The following is a 16,818-nucleotide window of genomic DNA, read 5'->3' as shown; positions in this document are numbered from 1 at the left end:
ACATTGTGTTTTTTGAGTGTGCCCTAAGTTTTTGTGAGCAGTGTATATATATCGAAAGCAGGTACCCAAAAAAAAAAATCATATGTTTAGAGGCCAAGTTTTGATGCCTATTGGATCCAGGGACAGCATTAAAAGAAGTTAGTTGTTAAGCTCAAATGAATGATACCAATTTAAATTTAATAGCCTAGTCCTTTATGGAATAAATTAACATTCTCTATATTTTCATATACAGTTGGTATCGAAAAGTAATTGTTACCGAGTAGTTCTTTCCCCTCTTTGATTCCTCGAGCAGCTTCAGTAGAGATTGAACAGAGAGCTGTAAATCTCTTCTTGCGCTTCAGTCCATTACAGTAATAATGGTGTGACGTCGCACTCAATAACGAGAGTGCTCAACTATTCAACTCAATCCTGACAAACATCTCCATCAAATGTGCAAAACTAAAACTAAATGAAAACATGTTGTCCTCGTACTGTTGTAATGTTAAATTCAGTTTTATGAGGTGATAAATGGGAGATCAAACATTTTATGGGGCGACGTCGTTTGAATAGTTTGAGAAGCACTGCCTCTCAGTATAAAGTATTTTACATAATTAAGACATTATGAAGATACAAACCTAGTAAGTCATTCTGTGGCAGCCACTTCCTGAGGAGTGTTCGGAACGTTTTCAGGAACTGGACCAGTATATCTCCACATGACCTATGTATTTATGTATATAAAAAGATCATATCATTCTGTTCCATTTACTATTATCCAGGTTGCTAATATGGGTAGTTGTCCCATTTCTGTACATTTACCTTTTGAGGAATTTGTTTAAATGCCTCCAAGAAAATAGTCATTGTTTCATCTGGCATATCAGACACAATGGATGCAAAAGTGAACACTACAAAGCCATGCTCCCCAGAGACCCATGGCATCAGCTCCTATAAACACCAAGAGCAGATTTTTTATCAACAATTGTCATATGAAAAGTATTATGTAAGTTACCACTGACATTTAGGACACTTACATCAGACAGAGGATTCCTCACTTTACAGACGACACCACCAACAAGCAGCATGTTTGGCATGAGAGGACGGGGAAACTCCATGCAATACAAATGTAAAAAATATAGTTAACTGTTAAATGTAGATTTTCATGCACAAACACCTTAGCAGCCAGATATCAGAGTCAGCGAGGACCCCAGCTACACCCACATTCTCGCCAAGAAATGGAGATAAGTATTTATATTTATCAAGGTTCGAGAGCCGGACCACACCTCCTATACGCCTCTTCCGCCCGCCGGCCTATTTAAGCCCCCGACTACTAACCTCGTCCTCTCGTTCGGAGTTTCCGACCGTCTAGCTTCCGTCCCGTCTCTGTTCCGTTTCCGGTTTGAGTCCCAGGTGCTCCCTCCGGGAGCCACGTCAACAGCGCCCCCGGCGCTGCAACTACAGGCCGCGTGTTGCCAGATATCTCTCCACCTATCTCTTTCACCACGGAATTGTCTATGGTTTCACAGCTTGTTTTCATTTCGGCCCTCGTGCCTCGTCACCTGGCACTGCGTCGGGCTCTATTCCTCTTGCATCTCCCTCAGGCACCGGGTTGGCCTCTTCTTCTTTCTATTCTCGAGGTTGGGCTCTGCCGGGTCCACCTTCTGCACTTTTAGGCCATTCTGGCGGGCGCGGCGCGGGCCTTAGCCTGCCCCGGGTTTGTCAGATACCTCAGCTTATTTCCAGCCCGCTTTTCCGACAGGCCTCAGGCCTTCGGTTTCCTTTCTCGGCACCGGGTTGCCAGGTCAGTCCGTTGCATCTAAAGGTGCGTACACACCAAAAGCGTCCGCGCCTCCAGCTTCCATGTTAACCCTATGTAGAGGTGCTTCAACGCGCTCCGAAATGCAAGCAAAGCTGTCCGCGCGTATTAAGCGTAGCAAACGCGAGCGGATGAGGAAGGACGCGCGTGAAAGCCAGGGAGAACAGCGCGGTGAGCGAACAGGGAGGCCACGCCCACTGCTTCATGCACTCAAGTAATCCAATCTACACGTGCGTTCATTTATGCTTTGTTAACCAATCAGGGATGCTGACTAGGCTCAGGCGTCACCTGTTACCTGCAACAAACCATGCCCGAGTCGGACTCGGTTCGACTGTGGCCGCTTGGAGGAGGGGGGCGGAGCGCGGCTCGCGTTTGCTCGTGTATGCGCACACGCACGCAAGCAGCTGTTGTATGGGCGGGTGCATTTGTCACGTAAAACAGTGAGAAAAGGCTGTATTTATCAAACAGAGCAGCGGCTGCCTCGCTCTCGTCTCCCCGGCCCCGACCGCTTCGCTCCCGGGCGGCTCCCCGGACCCCCGGCCACATACCGCTCGTCTCCCCGACCGCTCACCCCGACGCCCTGGCCGCTTCACGCACGTCTCGGGCTGACTTTACGGGAGCGGCTGCGCTTCTCCCGCCCTGTGTCTGAGCTTCTCTGCTGCTGTACCCGGTTTGTCCGCAGGCTTTAGTGGGACAGATAAAACCTGCAGGTGCTTTTATCGCTTGTGATTTTGGTGCTCGTTCGTGTTCAGTGCTTTGTTGTAACGTAAAGCGCAGACTTCAGGAGTTCACCAACATAAAGCTGTTTAACCAGTGGCCGAAGCAGCAATGATTGACATAAACTGAGCGTCAGATCTTCTGTTCTCGTAGCCTTTTTTGAAGGCTGTATTTGACTCCAAAGAAAGGCTCAGAGCGGCAGGTGCTACTCCCCCCCCCCCCCCCCGCCTCAGCTGAGCGGGACAGAGGGACGCGCACTTCTCTATTTCTCTGCTTTATTAAAATCGACTATTATATTCACCACAGCCCTTTTTGTTAAAGGAATAGGCCACCGTTTTTACATACTAAGATATGTTCTTAGCTCACTTTAGTCGAGTTAATATATCCCCGTCTGGTCTTTGTCCGTGCGCTCACACATACGCAGCCTCTCCCACATGTCATATAGCTCCGAAAAAGCTCACGATAGAAGCTACCAAGCTCTTCCACGTGTTCCCTATTTAAATAAAGTTACGTGAAGTGTTTTCATGCGAAGTATATTTACCCAGAAATGTAGCATGTCGATTTTATAAGCAAATAAAAAGGGGACTATATTGTGAGGCGTAATGATACGAGGAGCAAAACGTCCGCGCAGTAACTCCTAAAGACTTCCCCGCTCACTTCCGGCAATAACCTTTAGGAGTTACTGCGCGGACGTTTTACTCCTCGTATCATTACGCCTCACAATATAGTCCCCCTTTTTATTTGCTTATAAAATCGACATGCTACATTTCTGGGTAAATATACTTCGCATGAAAACACTTCACGTAACTTTATTTAAATAGGGAACACGTGGAAGAGCTTGGTAGCTTCTATCGTGAGCTTTTTCAGAGCTATGTGACATGTGGGAGAGGCTGCGTATGTGTGAGCGCACGGACAAAGACCAGACGGGGATATATTAACACGTCTAAAGTGAGGTAAGAACATATCTTAGTATGTAAAAACGGTGGCCTATTCCTTTAAACTGTAGTAAAATGCAAAGAAAAGTGGAGTGAAGAGATTTGACAGGGCTCATAGTAGACATTATTTCACGCAGATGTTTAGGTTTTTTTTTTCTTCCGCATTATGTTGCGCTGCTGCTGCTCACGTGCACTTGTAAACAACTCCTCGTGTTCGGCCACGGCTCGGTTCGTTTGTGTAAGTGTGAGCGCGGGCCGTTCGGGGCATCCAGGCCTTTCCTCAAACGAGCTGGAGAGTGGCAGGTTCGGATGTCAAGTGTGAGTGCGCCCTGAGTCAACAGACACGCCTCCTATGTTTGACGCTTGCAAAACTTCACGCGCCAGCAAACAGGCGTTTGTCGCGAGTGTGAAGTATGTGAAGCAGCGTTGTTTGGCGTCCAACGAGAGGCAGATGGGGCGTGGACGCGCGTTTGGTCTGTACGCACCTTAAGGCTCATGCTGCCCCCGCCGGTTCATCCAGTGGTTCTCCAAGCTGGCTACCGGTTGGAACCGCTTCTCTGGACTTGACTTCGTACTCAACTGTCCTGGCCTCGTCGGCCCCGCCTCCAGTCGCTTGGGCTCCGCCCATTTTAGCGGCAGCCCCCCCACTGCCGTTTTGGCCCCGGCCTCGTCAGCCTCATCGGCCCCGACTCTGGCCTCGTCGGCCCTGCCTCCAGTCACTTGGGCTCCGCCCCCGGCCTCGTTGGCCCCGCCTCCAGTCACTTGGACTCCGCCCCCGGCCTCGTCTGCCCCGCCTCCAGTCACTTGGACTCCGCCCCCGGCCTCGTCGGCCCCGCCTCCAATCACTTGGGCTCCGCCTCATCGGCCCCGCCTCCAGTCACTTGTACTCCGCCCCCGGCCTCGTCGGCCCCGGCCTCGTCGGCCCCGCCCCCGGCCCCGCCTCAAATCACTTGGTCTCCGCCGTTTCAGCGGAAGCCTCGTCGGCCTTGCCTCCGGCCTCGTCGGCCCCGCCTCCTGTTACTTGGGCTCCGCCCCCGGCCTCGTCGGCCCCGCCTCCTGTTACTTGGGCTCCGCCCCCGGCCTCGTCGGCCCCGCCCCGGCCTCGTCGGCACCGCCCCCGGCCTCGTCGGCCCTGCCTCCGGCCTCGTCGGCCACGCCTCCAGTCACTTCGGCTCCGCCCCCGGCTTCGCCTCCAGTCACTTGGGCTCCGCCCCGGGCCTCGTCGGCCCCGCCTCCGGCCTCGTCGGCCCCGCCTCCGGCCTCGTCGGCCCCGCCTCCGGCCTCGTCGGCCCCGCCTCCGGCCTCGTCGGCCCCGCCTCCGGCCTCGTCGGCCACGCCTCCAGTCACTTCGGCTCCGCCCCCGGCTTCGCCTCCAGTCACTTGGGCTCCGCCCCGGGCCTCGTCGGCCCCGCCTCCGGCCTCGTCGGCCCCGCCTCCGGCCTCGTCGGCCCCGCCTCCGGCCTCGTCGGCCCCGCCTCCAGTCACTTGGGCTCCGCCCCCGGCTTCGCCTCCAGTCACTTGGGCTCCGCCCCGGGCCTCGTCGGCCCCGCCTCCGGCCTCGTCGGCCACGCCTCCGGCCTCGTCGGCCACGCCTCCAGTCACTTGGGCTCCGCCCCGGGCCTCGTCGGCCCCGGCCTCGTCGGCCCCGCCCCCGGCTTCGCCTCCAGTCACTTGGGCTTCGGCCCGGGCCTCGTCGGCCCCGCCTCCGGCCTCGTCGGCCCTGCCTCCAGTCACTTGGGCTCCGCCCCCGGCTTCGCCTCCAGTCACTTGGGCTCCGCCCCGGGCCTCGTCGGCCCCGCCTCCGGCCTCGTCGGCCCCGCCTCTGGCCTCGTCGGCCACGCCTCCAGTCACTTGGGCTCCGCCCCGGGCCTCGTCGGCCCCGGCCTCGTCGGCCGCGCCCCCGGCTTCGCCTCCAGTCACTTGGGCTTCGGCCCGGGCCTCGTCGGCCCCGCCTCCGGCCTCGTCGGCCCTGCCTCCAGTCACTTCGGCTCCGCCCCCGGCTTCGCCTCCAGTCACTTGGGCTCCGTCGGCCCCGCCTCTAGTCGCTTGGGGCCTGCCCGTTTTAGCGGAAGCCCCCCCCAGCTGTTATGGCCCCGCCTCAGGTTTCGGCCGCGGTTCCAGCGGTCCAGCCGGACATCTCAACTGCAGCTGCCACCGCGCTCCCACCGTTCCTTCTCGCCACAGCGTAGGCCCTGCCCCTCGGCTCTGGGTTGCAGGCCCCGCCCCCTTTTTCACACTGCGCAGGCTTGGCCTGCCGGCACCTGGATGCCGGCTCCGCCTCCAGGACGCGGCGTGGGTCTCTTAGGGCCCTCTCCCGTTTTGCCAGGGTTCCCCTACACTCGCTGGCCCCTCTTTCCTCGGAGGCTACGGGATACCGGCTCTCTCCGGTTCGTCCAGTTACCAGTCCTTTCCTTCCACGTCATACGCCGCGGCTGCCCCGCCCCCGGGGTATGCCGGGTTCCCAGACGCTGCCTCCCTCGCCTCTGTTGTCCCAGATGTTGCCTTCTTCGCCTCGGTCGTCTCAGACCTTTGGCTGCAAAAGCAGCCCCAAGCTGTTCGACTGCCTGTCTGAGTCGCTTTGCTGGATCCTTCTTAACAAGCACCGGGTTCCCTTCTTGGTTCACCTCTTGCACGATTTCCTGCTCGCCTCGCCCAGCTCTTCCCCCCTGGCCCGAGACCTGGCCGTTCTCAAGCGCGTGTTCGCCTCGCTCGTCGTCCCTCTTTCGGAGGAGAAGACGCTGGGTCCTTCCACCTCCTTGGAGTTCCTGGGCATTACCCTCTATGCCGTTGCGTTCCAGGCTTCGCTTCCGACCGAGAACCGGGATCGCATCGTGCTCCTGCAGCGTTATTTCCTCGTCGCCCCTCGTGTTCTAAGCGGCAGCTTTTGTCCCTTTTTAGGTCACTTGAATTCGCCATAAGGATTATTCCCCAGGGTCGCGCTTTCGTTTCGTATCTCCTGGTCCTTGCCGCGTCGTCTCCCTCACTCCACGGGACATGATATCCGTCCCGCCGACGTCCCGGTTGTATACCGACGCTGCCCCTTCAGCCGGTTTTGGGGGTTTCTACCGGGGCAGATGGTTCGCAGCTTCATGGCCTAGCGAATCATGCCGTTCTTGCGTCACTTAGTTTGGCACTCCATATCTAACCAGTTTATCCTTAGAGCCAAGCACGTTCCGGGTCACCACAACAGCATAGCTGACTCCCTCTCTCGTTTTGCATTTCCGACCTTCAGGATGCTGGCCCCCTATGCAGAGCCTCTTCCGACTCCTGTGCCACAATTCTTAGCTACGATCCTCGTCTTGTGACCAGCCCTAGCCGACCTTCTGCAGATTTCCCAGTCCGCCATCCTCGATAGTCTGGCACCCCGGACTCAGGCAGCTTATCGAACCGCCGAGGTTAAATTTCGCTCCTTCCACGAGCACTATGGGTTGCCGTTCCCCTCCTAGACGTCCTCACTCTAACAAGTTTCGTCTCCCACGCTTTTGCTCATCAATCACTATCCATTGGCACGATTAAGGCATACCTTAGTGGAATCGGCTTCTTCGCTAAAGCACTAACTGGCATGCCTCTTTCTGCACCTATCCTCTACCAGGTGAGTCAGGTCCTTAAAGGCTTACAGCGGCAAGCTCCACAAGCTACCCGCCGCCAACTCCCTCTCACGTCGGACCTGCTTGGGCAATGCTTAGCTTCTATCCGCTCTAACGTGCTGCCCCCGCACATATCGCGCACGCTCGAGTCCATGTTCTTGCTGGCTTTCTTCGGCTTTCTTCGTTGCTCCGAGTTTGCCCCGCCTTCCCTCGTGCACAGCTCGGCTAGGCTTCCTCACGTGGGTGCCAGCCGAGGCGTGCCCGACCGCCTAATCAAGATCTTAGTCCGTTGGTCATCCACAGCATACGAGGTCTACACACGCCACAACCTTGGCGATCTACAGGAAGCTCATTCCACGCTTCTCTCTTAGACTTCTTTGGGGACGAGAGCCCGTGAGCTTCCCTATCTGAAGCCCCAAAACGACAACGACAACGTTCTAAGATAAACATCTTTTCATACATCATACCTGAGGTTGTGGTTCTTGTGAGCGAAATGGAGATAAGTATTTATATTTATCTGATGTTCGAGAGCCGGACCACACCTCCTATACGCCTCTTCCGCCCGCCGGCCTATTTAAGCCCCCGACTACTAACCTCGTCCTCTCGTTCGGAGTTTCCGGCCCCACCCTCCCTCCCTTCTAATATTTTTTCTATTTCTACAGATAGGGGACGAGAGCCCGTGAGCTTCCCTATCTGAAGCCCCAAAACGACAACGACAACGTTCTAAAATAAACATCTTTTCATACATCATACCTGAGGTTGTGGTTCTTGTGAGCGAATTTCAGAAATGATCTGGTCAAAGATAATGATGATGACGGTGGTGATGTAGTGGTGCGGCGATGGTGATGGGGGCGGTGGCGAGACTGTCTGGTTGTGTGGCGTGTACCTAGGCATGTGCATGTGTGTGTACGGGTGCATACGGGTACGCTTACGGTATGTAAAACATTTTTTAAGTAACAAAGAGGAACAAAATAAAATAAAAAAATTCAATTTTCTTCTTGAAAAAGGTTGAATAAACTCCTCGTCCTCGTAGCCAAACGCGCTTCTTTTTCTCCGTGACATGATCGTTAGGTCAGAATAAAGAACAGGTGTCCAGAATAGGTTATAACGAGCTCCATCTTCAGCTGCAGCGCAAACATGACTGATCTGTTCAGACACTCAGGGGTGTTTGTTTTGGCCTCAGCTGACCTGGAAGCACCTCGGGCACAGCCTTTTTATTTATTTATTTTTATTTTTTTTCTCTTTGTTTCTCTCTTACAACAGAAATAATGAAAAAGCTGTTTTACAAATTAAAATCAGGCTGTAAGACATTACATCACAGACGTCGAGCACTTCCGTTCCGCTGTGACGACACAACTGAACACTCGTTCACCAGGAGAGGGCGGAGCCTCAGAGAGCAGGAGGGCGGAGCCTCAGAGAGCAGGATTCAGGAGGATTACTGAGAGCTGCGTGAATGAAGCCACAAACCACTCTGGGGGTGTTTTTGATAGGAAATAGCATAACAACATGGCTAAAAGCTCCAAAACGTCGATTTTGCAGGATATAGGACCTTTAATATACTCACGTTTCTAAACTAATCCTAACCCTGCCCTCACACCTGTCCAACAGAGCCGCGCGGCCTGATGACATCATCACACAGCGCTAATGTTTTATGTCAGACCAAAGCCTGAGCCTTTAACTTGTGAAATGCAAAGGGAACAGAAACAATCATCTCAGCAGCATGAAATAATCAGAGTTTGTTTGAGCTCCGTTGATCTGCTCCTGAAGAAGAGTTTAGACTTTTCTACTAAACAAAACCAGTGTCTGAGGAAAGGATGTGGAGGCTTCTGAACAGCTGTTCTCCTTCAGCACAAGGTGAGCTCTTAACAGTGGCGTTATCGCAAGAGTTAGGTATAAAAATATTAGTACGATATTATTCACAGTTCTGTCAGGCTGCGCTGGTGTTTCAGCTGATCAGACGCGCTCACACAAACCGCACAGGACGAGCGGGAGGGCATCCTTAATAATCGCTTGTTCTCGATTATGCTATTTTTGTGATCGTCTAGCGTAATAATCGAAATCGTAATCGAATTTCGATTAATTGCACAGCCCTATGTGGCCACATGTTTCTCTAAGGCACTGCTCAGATGTGCCATCCCATAAGCCACCCCGCTGCTGATCCCCCACCCTATCGCCCCGCAATTCTTCATGTGCAACCACTGTTGATTTACAGGGGCACATTTACAAAAACAGATTCTGCACAAACCAAACTTTATATACATTTAAATACATGTTAGAGTCACCACAGCACAGGTGAAAAAGAAGTACTACTAAATGCACTTCAGAGATATTAACATTTTCAAAAGTATGTTGTAAGTACACTTGTTATTTGTATGTACTTATTTTTAGTACATTAAAAAGAAACTTTGCATACTAACTAAAAATATACTTACATTTCAATTGTAATTAATTTGTACTTAAAAACACTTAATAAAATTATACTATTAAATAAGTATCTTTAAGTGTATTTATAGAAAAAATGTACTTGGAATCAAATATCATAAAGGTTTTTTGTTACACCTTATAGAAAATACACTACAATTTAGTATCTTCTAGTGTACTTTTATACAAATACACTTCAGTTATATCTCAACTCAAGTGTAATTAAAATATCATTTGAAGAATTCTTTTCAAATACAGTTCACCTTCAGTAAACAAATCTCCCAAAATTAAAGATATACATTGTAATAAAACAAGCAAAACATTACAAGTACATTTTACTTCTTTCCCATAAAACTGTAGATTAGTCTCTTTCAATATTATTTGGCAAAGTTGAGACAAACATTTTGTCATTGTTTTTAATGAGAACACATTTCTTTTTCAAATGATGAGCGGGGACAGCATGATTTTATACCAGGATTCTTTTTCTGTAGCTACTTGTCCGGGGCACCTCTACAAACGTTTTGTAGAATTTTCTAGTGGAATTCTGGAAAGACAAAGCAAAATAAACATATTTACACCAGTAACTAGTCTTTCTTAGAAAAATAAACCAATAAAACGTTTCAATTAATGATGCTTGCCTCCTTGTTTGAAGAATGTATTTTGTCATGTCGATGGATTGTACTTCTGGGAACCTCTTCACCTGAAGCCTCAAGGTAGGTCTTGTATTTCTTCATTTGGTTCAATCATCTATGATTGATGTGACCGCCTAAAATTCAAAGTGCCTCAAGGGCGCCAGACGCGACTATGCACAAATCCCCTCTCTGACAACACTTAGTGTAGCGGTACATAACTCTTGTTTTAAGAAAGAATAATTTCATTCTCACCTGACAAATATTGTTTTGTCTTTTTTGCTGAGCAGATGATGTATGATGTAGCAACGTGACTACATACGTGATGACGCAGGTCGTATAACGCGCCCGTCGTGTGGCGGTAACCAATCACAGGAGGAGCATTTTGCAAATGTTAACAGTCCTTATCTTTTACTAGAAGTAAACTAAAGTGTTTTTGAAAAATGTTTGTTCCAAAATTCTGCCTTCTTTATTTCCCTGATGCAAATGCCGTACGGCCGACGTGATAAGAGGCCGTATTAGAGGCCGACCTGATGAGAGGGGAACATAGAAAGGTTGAGTTGCCGTTGAAAGTGTGGAGGACTTGGAGCGAGGACGGGTATGTTGAAGTCACGCTTCCCAGTCGGAGCAGAAACAGATCAGACACTGTCTGCCAAAATCCTTTTATTTGGTGGTAAGTAACTCAAAATATGCATAAAGTGTTGTGTTTGTCCATCATTTATCTATTTTTTGTGTGGTGAGTGGGCACTGCCACGTGAGCATGTTGAGAAAGCAGCTAAGCTAGCTAACAGTGTGGCTAATTAGCAACAAATCGCCATGCTGCCAGATTTTTAGCACTGCTATGAACTTTTATTCTTTCTTTTTGTTTTATACAAAATGAGTAGGCATTCTTCTGGCTGTATTAACGTACTTGCTCAGTCCATAATAATTTGTTGCATCCCAGTACTGTCCACCAAGACCATGCAGTCACTCAGGGCAAGGGCACACATGGCAGTGCTAAACTCATCATGCCTTTGTGTTTTAAATATGTCATTAATATAATGTATTGCTGGCTTGCAGCCTATACTATTATATAGAAGTAACATTTTAAGTAATATGTTGGTCTTGTAAAGACAGATCATGGACCCAGTGACTGATATTAATGATCATTTTTGTAATTCAGAAATGTTCCTTTTACATACGACTAGTGAAATTGTAATGCAATTAATGGGAAAAACTGGCTCCAGCTACAGAGGGTCCTGTGACATCACCACATTCTAGGCCTGAAAACAACCTATTCTTTATTGTATCTGTCTAGATGTCGACCGTGACCTTGTGTTGAAGAAAGAGGCCTTCAAAAAAGGAGACTGGTCCCCTGGTCAAAGTCTTCTAGCAAGGTATTTCATTCTAACATTTCTTTTTGCACACATTTCCTACATTATTGTAATTATTGTTATGTTCTGCTTTCAGATCAGTCAAGCGGCCCCCAAGAAAGCTGCTCCCAAAAAGGCAGCTGCTAAAAAAGCTGCAAATGTGAGGCGAGGAAACAGCCAACAGCAGCCCCACATTTCAGCACTGAAGATTCTGATGAAACTGATATTGATACAGACATTGATTTATTCCATAATTCGCAGAGATGGTCCAGAAAAAGAAAAGTAAGCAATTATTAAAAAACATACTTACATATTGCCTTTGTTTTTGTCACATGTTTCATGATTTTTACTCCACAGGCAGTAATAGAAAGTGATGAGGAAATGTCTCGATCCATTGTTGGTGGGGCAGGAAGTAGTGAAGTGCTGGCGGAAAGTGGCCCCATTAGGTACACAGTTTTGGACCAAACTACTGCCAATGCTATAAAGGGTAATAAACCTTGTACTTTTTAACATGCTTTTATAATATCTTTCATCACATGTTTGTTTTAGGTTATCTTTGTAATTGTATTTCTCTTAGTTAGTTTGCTTTGATTACAAGTTTACATGATGTAAACATGTAAAAAATTGTTTACATGTTTACATCATGTGAACAACATATTATATTTTCTTTAAGTGCATCACTGCCTATTGTCTAATGAGGTTAACGGCAAAATTGCATCTTCCTTTTCCCTGACAATGATGACTTTCGACCTCTTTTGTGTTTTGTCGACAGATAGCACTGGATCAGATGTAAAAGTCTCAAAAAAGCTTTATGCCAGGCTCAATATAACAAGACCTGCTACTCTTGTCTTTGGGGAATCAACTTTGACAGGAAAGACTGGAAAAGACATGTTCGATCCACAAAAAGTGAATGCAGTCACAGGTAAGTGTTGAACAGTGTGTTGTTTGTTTGTTTTTTAAGAAAATGAATCAATTCAAAACAAAAACAACAGTTATTTATGTTTTCAGACACTGTGAGGGAGCGCTTCCCAGGAACATCAGGAGACTCCTCCGAGTTTCTACTCCAAACAAACAAGTGAATAGAAAGTTTATTAGTTTAAAGGACTCCAGTTTTACTCATGTTTTGAGGCGTTTCTGTTTTGTACAGCTTTTATTTCTGAAAAAGTGTTTCAAAAAATATTTCAGAAAAAATAAAGTTTCCTAAAAACAAATAGTCTACTATTAGTATGCTTCCTAATATGTATTCACATCATGTTAAAGTGCTATTTAAGGTGTTTAAAAAGTGTATTAATATTAACTTTATTGTATATTTGTATTACATATTAAATAGAGCAAAAGCATACTGCACATATGCTTTTATTATACTTCCAAATGTCATTGTAATACACTTTAAATATACAATAAAGTGCATTTTTTTGCTATAGGGCATCTTAAATATACTAAAAATCAACTATAGTTTTCCATCCAGTTCCATTTTAACACAACTTTGACACTATTCAATACATTAAAAGTATACAAAAGTTGATCTTGAGATCATATAAAACGCATCTTAATGTGTAATTAATTGTTCCAAAATAACCCATTTACAATATATTAAGTATGGTACATATAAAGTATATTTAATACTACAAAAAAGTACAACTTAAGAATATTTTTTTTCGACCTGGGAGTCACTGTTTTAAGGAGCCACCTGCGAATATATTTTTCCTAGGATAGTTGGTAAATCACCCAGCCACTCACCTTAAAGATAGTGGGACTGTGCCTGATCTTAACACATCTCTGATCGGAGGAAGAATGTGCACTGTTTACTTTGGTATCAGAGGAAAATATATTCACGAGCCACCTCAGTAAATGGCCTAAATGAAGGCAGTTTGTGCTATCGTTATTGTGGTTCATGTTTTAGTATTTACAGTCAGTAGTCCAACTCCCTTACTCGCCCCTAATGTGAACACAAACAGGTGCAGAGATGCCAGATGATGTTTGAAGCAGCAGAGGCTGCAACAGTCAGAGTTTAGCATTAGAACTGTTTACAAAAAGATCGTGAACTGACAAACATCTGACCGACCTGCTCTGATGCAGCTGAAATCCTCATTATTAATTCTTTGTTCATGATTACAACAAATATATATGGAAGCCCGTTTCCGCCATGTTAAAAAATAAAAGCCCAACAGGAAGTTGAAATTACGAGATTTAAAGTAATTTTGTGTTTAAAACACACAATTTCGAGTTTAAATCTCGAAATTACTTTTAAACACGTACTATGAGATTTAAACTCGGAATTACGAGTTTTTAAGATCCGTAATCATAGACGTCAGGGTGCGGGTGCTAAGCAATCGGCTACGGCTAACTGTACATGAAGTGTGAGTAATAAACTGCAAAACCAACAGCCCGGCTCAGTGTGTGATCGTTGTTAAAGGGATGCTTTATGTAGACGGTGGTTTTATTGACTTTATTCAGGCATATTTCCCATTTTCACATGATCATGATCATCCGAAGTTCATGGAAGTTCATGATGCTACGATCGTAGCATTAGCTTTGGGAATGCCCCTGCATCATCAAGGCCTGAACACATTCCTATCATGGATACAGACATGATTAATACGTTTTCGTGTCACAGCTTTTAATCCTGGGTGTTGAGGTAAAATAAACACTTCTGTGTGTCTTTGTAAAAGTCCCAGAGCTGCTGTAGCTCCGATTCACAACACGATGAAGCTAATCCTCCATGACTGTTTACATCTGCACCAGTGGTTCCGCTGTCCCGCCGTACAGACGTCTATGATCACGGATCTGAAAAACTCCAAATTCTGAGTTTTAACAGTCGTAATTTTCAGAATTAAACTTGTAATTTTGAAATTTAAACTCGTAGTATGAGTTTAAAAGTTGTAGTTTCGAGATTTAAACTCAGAATTTCGAGATTTAAACTCGTAGTATGAGTTTAAAAGTCGAAATTTCGAGATTTAAAGTAGAAATTTTGTGTTTTAAACACAAAATTATGACTTTAAATCTCGTACTTTCGACTTCCCGTTGGGCTTTTATTTTTTTAACATGGCGGAAACGGGCTTCCATATATATAGCATTCTCCAATTTTAAAAAAGAAAACAGAAAATTGGTTAACATAGGCGTTCTGATAGGTCGCGTTCATGTGACATCACAGTGTTCCAAAGAGGAGAGAGTTGTCTAGGCACAATAACATCATCACAGGCTTGAAAACCCATCATCAAATACTGAAGAGGAAATGAAACCATCACATTCTAAACGCCTCCCGTACAGTTTTTTTTTCTTTCTTTTTTTCTTTAAAGTCATAGAAAATAATTCCTTTACAGAGGTTCAATTCCACACAAAAAAATATATAAAGCACATTATCGCATACAGGTGCAAAATAAGGGTGACTACAAGAATATAGGGCATCGAATGCATACATAGTTCTACCTCATGCAGAGAACCTTTTTGTACACACCCATGGGACCCGCACCGGGGGTGCGACGGAGCCCATGGGCACGCACAGGTATTGTCACAGGCCGAATGGACAGGCAGGCATGCAGAGTGCCTGTATGTCCTCTCCGCCGACAACATAAACATAGGGGGAGTATAGGGGGGATTGGTTTATTCGAGGGTTTTATCGTTATCATGTTTTATAATTACATAGACAAGTTGAGTGATTGTAGTAAATCAAGCGTTTTGGCAGATTTCTTATTCGAGACATTTTTTAAACAAGTTAAGTAACTTTAAATTTCCATTATCAGTGAATTTAAACAAGGCTTCCCATTTCCAAACTTTTATTTATGGATATGGCTTTTCCCTATCAATATAAACAGGTTTACTATGTATTCTAAATTCTTATTCCGATGTTTGAAACAAGTTATTATGTCACCACAATTGAAGTGAATTTCAAAGGATGTTTTCTGTACAAGGTTCAAGGTTCAAGGTTCAACTTTATTAATGTCCCGAAGGAAATTATTATGCAGCAGGAGTCCACACATAATAAAGCAAAAACAAACAAATAAAACACAGTGAGACAACAATTGTGCTTGGGACAAAGATCATACAGTCACAGCATCATCAGTCCGGCTCTGAAGCTGAGAGACAATCAGAATTAAAGCCGCAAGCGGCATCGAACGGCCCTCGCGGGCCGTGCCTCCTCTAGCGCCTCTGTTGCCACAACCCTACCAAGGGCGCCAGCGTGGCCAAACTGCATTTCATTGCCCTGATGTGCCATTAATCCTTGTCAGTAAACATCAAAACAACATTTTTAGCCTCTCAATGTGAATAATGGCTCCAGCCTCCAGAGGGCGCTAGCGCGCCCATAATCTTTTTAATTGAACAATTAGCATCAGACGGCCCTAACGGGCCGTACTTCCATGACCACTGTCCACAAGCTCCTGACAGGGGGCGCTAACGCGCTGTAATATTGTATAATGTGAGATTTATGTGTCAGCCCCATTAGAATTACATGGGGGCCCCCGGGCATCACCATGGCAACACCGTACAAAATACGGTATGGGTCTCATTGGCTTTTTGGATCGGGACGCCATCAACTATTTTTGTGCCGAATTTCATCCATTTCCGACAAACTAATTTTTTTCCCATAATGCAATTTTTCTTCTGCACCTGGAGGGGGCGCTATTGCGTCCAGTGTCACTTTTTCACATTTGTTGTGTCCAGGGGTGAAAGGTAAAAAAAATGTATATTTCCGATTTTTAATCTGAGTTTGTTTGTGCGAATGGGAGTGATTTATAGTTTTTGATGAATCGCAAAATACTTCGTAAAGATTGCGGCTTCGCCGCAAACAAACCGTAAAACATAGCCAAAAAATGTGGATAACTTTTGATGCCCCACATCTCGAGATGAGCTGGAGCGATTTTGAGCTCATTTGGTGAAACGCCCCAGGAGGAGTTCGTTAAAATGCGACGTCAGCGAAAACGCTGACTCAGCATTTTCCAGATTTCCTGTCAAAATGGCGGACTTCCGGTTTGTCAGGGGGCGTGGCCACAATAATATTTTTTGTTCGTCGTCACATGATGAATATCTGTACCGAATCTCGTCGCTCTACGACAAAGTTGACGTTGGCCCCGCCTCCAGAGACGCAATGTATTTTGATTCACCATGGCAACACCGTACAAAATACGATATGGGTCTCATTGGCTTTTTGGATCGGGATGCCTTCAACTATTTTTGTACCGAATTTCATCCATTTCCGACAAACTAATTTTTTTCCCATAATGCATTTTTTCTTCTGCACCTGGAGGGGGCGCTATCGCGCCCAATGTCACTTTTTCACATTTGCTGTGTCCAGGGGTGAAAGGTCAACAAAATGTATATTTCCGATTTTTAATCGGAGTTTGTTTGTGCGAATGGGAGCGATTTTTAGTTTTTGATGAATCGCAAAAT

At 46.7% G+C, this 16,818-nt stretch overlaps 1 long non-coding RNA gene across 1 annotated transcript; it reads right to left on the bottom strand.

The window, feature by feature from the left end:
• Window positions 1–614: 614 nt before the first annotated feature.
• On the bottom strand, window positions 615–1,085 carry LOC306981730. Its single transcript, XR_013794136.1, has 3 exons — window positions 1,008–1,085; window positions 796–921; window positions 615–697 (listed from the first exon to the last, which is right to left on the bottom strand). It is a non-coding gene; the product is annotated as an uncharacterized lncRNA (long non-coding RNA).
• Between the last annotated feature and the right edge of the window lie 15,733 nt (window positions 1,086–16,818).

The sequence above is a fragment of the Gobius niger genome, assembly GCF_951799975.1.
Source record: "Gobius niger genome assembly, chromosome: 22".
Lineage (NCBI taxonomy): Eukaryota > Metazoa > Chordata > Actinopteri > Gobiiformes > Gobiidae > Gobius > Gobius niger.
This window is presented reverse-complemented; position numbering and strand designations above follow the sequence as displayed.